Raw genomic sequence first — 7,841 nt, forward strand, 5'->3', positions numbered from 1 at the left:
AAACAGAAAAAGAGTGAGCGAAATCGGTTCAGCCGTTCTCAATTGATGAATTGTTATAAATTTTTGTCTCCATTTTTATATATATAGATAATGTTGTCATATTATTATGTTATTATATATTTGTGTTTGATGACAGGGTTTTTATCCTTATACATTAATCTAACAAGGATGGTAGCCAAGGGTATTGAGGCAGGTTTTAGAAAGCCATATTTTAGAATGCCGAGTTTTAGAAAATAAAACATTTAGAATTTCAATTTTTAGAAAAAATTTTTTTTTACTGTTTACTCGTATATTCGTATATAAAATGTTTTCTAATAATTCTTTCATAATAAAAATAAATATAATAATTGTTAATACTTGTTAATACTTGTTAGCAATAGCTCTCATAAATTTATCTATAAATTCGAATTATAATCAATAATTATTCGTCTACATAATATTTGCAATAAGTTTTGTTCCGTGTTTCATTGTACTTTTTTCTCTTGAATAGTTGTTAATATCAATAAAATAAAAATTTGATTACAATTATTAAGTAACAAAGCATTATGTTTATAAATATTTTGATATTTCCCGTCTTCCCGATCAAACATAAACTATATAATTACAAATTTGGAAAAGTATCATAATTTCTACTCGATCAAAATCCATTCGTCTTCTAATGTACACGGGCTTCTCAAATGTTAAACATAATAAAATTGTCAGGGCTGATAGCCCACAACACGCCTGATCAAACTGTGAAGGTTTTTAACTAATTTATAAAAGTGAAATTTATACTGCTTATAGATCACAACATTGACAATTTCAAGCCGATAGCGTGGTTGTAAGACTTTTAATGAATTTTTATATAAATGCGAACCGTAAAAATGTCTAATACCGAGGTAAGGTACACTACTGCACCGTAGACCGAGTCTTCATATTATTCAATATTTTACAATTTGTGAAAATATTAAAAGGACGCTATACACATATTTGGTGTCACCGTCTTATACAAGTGCGTAACATACCAAATTTACGATTAGAAGATCACTTTTAACTTCGTTAGTTTAAAAATTAGAGTAGATACGTTTACCTATTATGAAACTTGATATTCTAAGAACATTATCTGTGTTTGTATGTTGGTTTTTTACGATAATTTAGTTTTTAAACGAGTCCTGAACATTTTTAATTTACGCTCTTTTATATACGCATAATGAATCGCCACAAAATTGAACTATCGTAAAAAACACAGATTGTAAGACGGAGACAACAAATGGTTGTGTAGCGCCGTCTTAACACACGAATATCTCGCTAAGTACTAGTCTTAAGGACGGAGATTTTCCAATTTTTATTATTATCGCCACTGTTAGGATATATAGTTAACCAACAAATCTTTGAATACATTGGACTATTATAGGTATAGTAATGATGGCGGTAAAAGACATAAACTCCAAAACAAGTCGAACAAAGTGCCCAAAGACCTATGTATTCTGTTATTATCAGGTAATATGTACATATTAGTATTTTTTTGTTTTCTTAACTTTTTTTGGCACTTACTATGTCTTTTGTAGCGAAGACTATAGGTATAGATTATATATAGTTGCACATTTGTACCAAAATAAAAAGTTAAGTATGTTTTTTCAAAAGCTCAATCACATCAAATTTATCTGCGTAAACATTTTACATAAACGACTTGGAATTATAAACATTCAAATTTGAATTTAAATATATCAAAAATATTAATTAAAATAGAATGATATCAATCGAAAATAAACAATTATATTAAATTTTACACAATGATAATAATAATCTATTTTATTTTCAATTTTGCATATTATATAATAAAACACATCTATTTTCGCAATAATATACAAAACTTTGAAATCTATAGATCTATACAAGTGATTTTATTTCAAGTACAAATATATATAATGTATCAATAAATATTTATCATACCAAATTAAAAATAGGGTTATGACTTTATGAGACATGAGAGTAAAATAATTCACATATAATTTTCCCTTTGAAATATTTTAAGCTTGAAGCTTTCAGTTATCGTTATCACCCTTATTCTTGAAATATATATTAATGAAAGTTGGAAAATACATTTTTTAAATTTTGTGTTTTTTGGTGTGTTTCATTTTATTTTATTTTTATATTATTTGTTATTTATTTAATTTTAATTTTAAATTTTAAATTTTTTATATAAAATATGATATTTCATGTTTCATACTCAATCATCACTATATAGATGGACGTCAGACCGATTTCATACCTGCAGTGATTATCTACATTTAATATGTAGGTATTTAATACATAACTATATAGAAAAGATAATAAATGATATGATAAACGATTTGAGTAATGTTTCAATAATATTTTCAACTTAATATTTAACTATAAGTACGCTATAGGTGTTTACTGCACTTTCTACTATATTATAGTGTTAAATTAAAATTAAAATTTGATTTTTATTTATTTTTCATCAAAATGAAAAATTTCATGAAAGTTTAGAATCCTAATCAAAAGTTAAAAATGAAAATTTTCAATTTGGAAAAATTTAAGTTTTTACTGACACAGTATCATCCTGAAATGGTAAAAAAAAAACTCAAGTATTTAAAAATATATATTGTAGAAAGGCGTACCTAAATATTACATAAAGGTATTATTTAAAAATTTAAAAAATCAGATTTCAAATACATATACATAATTTAAGAATAAAAATAAGGCGAGCACACTTAAAGTCACCATGTATGGCTATATAGTGTTGGAAGAATTTTTTTCCTTTTCGCCATTGTAATAATAGCCACTCTTCGAAACTAGGTAATAGTCCAGGCCCTATTTTTTTAGTGAATCCCGACACATAGTGTGTAATCCGAAATTGAAAATGTGCACTACGGCTTCGAGAAGTGTGTACCTACTAAATACTAATAAATAAGACTTGCTAGATAGTAATTAGTAATAGGTAGTACAGAATACAATATACACATTTTTTTTTAAATAATATTTTTTTAGCCCCCCACGGTTCTGTATTATTTCATAGTACATTAAAAGATGTGTAGTATGAATTTTTGTGAAAAATAGGGGATGGGTAATACCAAAAAGAGTGTTATCATCATGTCCCTCAATATAATATATTTAATAATATATAATATATATATTTTAAAAAATTTTTAAATATCAATATTTTCGTTAGGTAAATTATAGTAATTTATAGTTTATACATCACATATTATTAAATTAAATACAATAAAAAAAATAATTAGATTTTAACATGCACTTATTTAAAAATTTTCTTATAAAGCATTTTTTAAAAACTTTAATATTATTTGAAATTACAATGTTTCTTACATAAACTAGATCGTAATTTACTTAACGAAAATATTGATATTTAAAAAAATCAGCCTTTTGACTTAAATAAATGTTTTTACCATATAAATTTTTCTAAAAATCAGATTTACAAATTGGCTATATTGAATATTTCGAAAAAAATTTTTATCAATTTTTAAGTTTTTTATTTTCAGTATTAAAAAATAAAAAATGTATTCTAAAAATGTAGCGCAAGTGTCTATGGATTATATTTAAAAGAAATTTTTAAAAAATATTGATTAGAACAAAAGTTATTTCATTTGTCAGAATGTCAGATCTCGGTGGACACCCTGTATACAACGACACTCTCCCTGCGTATTCCCTTGGATACAGACATACGTGGTGAGCCGTTTAATATATTTTAAATATAATTTTTCTGTGTCTTAAATAATAAATGCTCTTTTTAGATATCTCTAAATTAATAGTTGTGTTATCAATTAATATTGAATTATAAATAGTGTTGAACCTACTTCTCCTTCCTTCGTCCATCAAAAACTTAGAAAGACATCAGTAGAATCAGGGTAAGTTAATTTAATGTATAAATAATAATCAAACCCTTATATATGCATATATTATGTATTTTCATGCGTATAATACATACATATATACATATAATAAGTTAATAATCTGGAGTGTGTACGCGATATACGCAAAAGAGGTAAATACATATATATATATATATATATATATATATATATATTATATTGCAAGTTCACTTCTTTTTTACATGACTACTGCACTATGGTAAAACATTTCACGACTTTTACAAAGACTATCTATATATTCAGAGACACCAAGTTTTACGCTACACGCAAGTGAAGGTAGTATAGACGTATAGTATGACATAATAGGTACTTACTGCTCAATAAGATGTAAGTTTAATAAGTTATCTAAGTTTATAATGAGAATTTTATGTACTATATACGAGTACAACTGCTTAAAGACTCTTGAGGTGCATTTTAAAATGCAATTAAAAAGGGAAATGATAATATGAATCATCAAATTCGTCTAAAAATCGTAAAAAAATAAAAGTTTCAACATTGAATTCATTGTAACGGGTAAGTATAAGATAGGTACCTAAATCGAACTTTCTGGCAAAAAAATAAAATAAAATACGTTTTACAATAAGTTAAAATAAAATGCACTTTATTGCTACAAATTCACGGCTACACTATTACCGACGAATATATCGATTAGGATAGTCTTATTGGTCTTACAGTTACAGTATAGAATTAATTTTAACAGTGTAACTTCCTGCCAACGAAAGTTGAATTTTCCGGCAATACTCTACAGTAGCCATATTCAACCTGCGGTCGGTCAATGGTTTATACCTATGTGGCCTAAACAGAACTTATTTTTAGAAATGTTCAGAATTGATAAAAAAATTTCAAAACTAATATAAGTATAAAATAGGTATAACCGTATAACAGAACAATCAAAGTTTATCCTACGTGATTACGATAAGGATGATTATGTTTTTGGTATTTTCACTATTTATATTTTGATGTATTTTAACTTATCATATGTTATACATACACAAAATATAAATGTATTCTTAGTTTTTTTTAAACTCCCGTTCCGTTCATTTAAACTTACGACCCACGTAATATATTTAAATATGTTATGTGTGACCAAATAAAAAAAAGGTTGATTATGGTTGCTCTATAGATTATTTTTTAACGCTTAAGTTGTCTAAAATAAGTTTCCCATTAATGTGCAAAATATTTGGAATAGATTATAAATGCATATAGTTTAAGACTTTGAAAGAAATTAAAAAAATTATTTTTTTTAACATGTAAACTTTTCCAGATATTCCTATTATTGTAATTATATATCATGTTATGATAACCCGGTATGGGAAGTATTTAAATTAAATGTATTCAAAATGCATTTTGTGTTTTATGTTTCAAATTAATTTTTAAAATATTTACTATTTTTAAAATACCTATCCTAAAAAATACCAAATAAATAATAAATTATAGTAAAACTCTCACGTTCGATTTTTTTTGGATGGTTAAAAAATTTAATACATATACATATTCATCAGCACCAGTAGAGAGCGCATGTATTTATCATAATTTATATATATATTTTTTTTAAAACAAAAATGTACTAATACCAACCGAAAATCAAAAAGTATTTTGCGATATATATTTTTCCCTCAAATGCAATGAATTTCGCACCAAAAACCTCTATGTATTTCGTATTTAAAATAAACGAATTAATACATTTTTCCCATCTCCGGTTATAGCTTAGTTTATGTGGCACGCTAAATTTTTGGGTTATATACATAGATCCCAAATCCGTCTTCAATTCCCGCCATTTGCGATAAAACATTACACACAGATTGGTTGAATTTTTCGGATATCCTAGTGATTGGTGTGATTCATATTCTCTCGCACAGAGCCGTGTATTGAAAGCGACAAATTTATTTCTAAATTTTAAATTGTTTTAATCTTCTCATAACTCCATAAACTTATTTTCTGGGAATTTAATTAATATTAAACATTTTCATCACCATCATTTAAAATATTATATCATATTAGCATAAATTATACGTGATAATAACATTAAACAACAAAAGTGATATAACACCGAGTAGGTACCTATTATGATAACGTAGGTAATTAAAAAATTTTTCGAGTAGCTCGCATATATGCTGCAATCCAGAATGATGAATCACCTCGTATATATGCAAAAACTTTGTCTCCAAATACTGCGAAAAAAACAAAAGTTTTAAATACTTATAATTACCTAAAAAAAATTAAAAATGTTTCGAAAACTTCTTTTGTTTGACAATTAATTTAAGTAGTAACAGTGGAGTATTTTACGTTTCTGGAATTGATATTTTTTGATTATTAACAAAATAACAAAACTTTAAAAATATTTATCGTACGCGTTTGAATTTCAATAACTTAAAAAATATAATACGTAGTCATTAGTTCAACTTATTTTTTTTTTTTTAGTATTAATATTAAAAAAAAACTTATCTTATTTGATATTTCGTGAATTAAACGAATTTAATAAAAGTATGTTATTAAGAAACATTGAATATGTCGTCAATAAGCTTTTCGTTTTTTCAGTGTATATGTTGTTCAACTATCATATGTAACATGTTCAATGAATAGTTTATACGCACTAAAATCAAACGATTACAATTCAATCGTAAAAATGTAATATTATACGTCATCAAAGTATATTATTCAAAGTTTTTTCAGCAATATTGCTACGACATCATTGCAGTACAACACTAATATAATACAGTGAAACCGAGATAAGTCGAAACCTTGGTATTTTGAAATAAATGCGTCGTTCCCTTTCCTATTCTAACCCTATGGTAAGTTGAAAACCTCGACAGATCAAAAAATTTCATTTCCTTTGAATTTCCATTTATCAAGGTTTCACAGTGATGTTATATGTTTATTATGTTACCTGCAAATTGTGTACACAATAAGAAGAGAGGGCGTGAGGGTAAGATTTTCCGTATGGCCTTTTATATGAAATAAAATTAAAAATAATTATTTCACATAATATAACATTTCACACATTATGATAATATACGTAGGAATACTATAATAGTAATAATGGTTGCAATATACAGAGTGACTTCCTGAACACGTGGTTCACCCCCTATTTGTACATTTAAATAATTTATCATTATTATTATGCACATTACATTCAAATTCTGATTTCTGGAGTTTTTAAATAGTACGCTTGAAGACCATATAGGTATGTATTTACAAATAATTGAGATTTTTTGAACCACTCGAAAATATAAACTTTATATCACTCCTTCACTAACAATAATTTTTTTCACTTTGATTTATTAAGCAGATATATTTTTTAGAATTTTATTCAAACATCTAAATCAAAACCCGAATGATAGTTTTCAGTTACATAACTACTTTTAGTATAGGTACCTACAAATACTGTATTATATCTGTGCACATATAACTTTTATTAACTAGTAAGTACACATGGTTAAATAAACAAAACTAAAGTCAGGCTTACTGAACAGTTTAGTTAATTTAATTATCCAATTGGTTTTATTTTATTTCAATTCTAATCTAATATATTGGTTGAACCATTTAAGCAATACAGTGAAATTAGGTAACTTTGATACACTTATATTTATATCCACCGCAGTAAATATCATGACAATTATATATATTTTTCATGAGATGGGGTAACTTTGAAAGCAGTTTAAAAATATTAATATCTCAGGAGACAACATCAGAAATTTAAATAATAAAACATAAAATAATCGTATAAAATTGAGCATAACTAGCTTAAACGAAGATTTAATTTTAAAAGTTTTCTCGTACAGAATAGTGCCATCCATAAAATAAAAACTAAAATTGTACTAAAACAGTAAATAAATTATCGAAGTTACCCCATTTACGGTACATATATACAATTTAAGTAAAGCAATCCAACGTAATAGTACACATAACCGTATAAAGTGTCTAGTTCCTTCTGTAAAAATTTCGACGAAA

This window comes from Diuraphis noxia, unplaced genomic scaffold, assembly GCF_037042655.1.
Source record: "Diuraphis noxia isolate RWA-SAM2 unplaced genomic scaffold, SU_Dnox_SAM2 contig0001, whole genome shotgun sequence".
In the NCBI taxonomy this organism is placed as follows: domain Eukaryota; kingdom Metazoa; phylum Arthropoda; class Insecta; order Hemiptera; family Aphididae; genus Diuraphis; species Diuraphis noxia.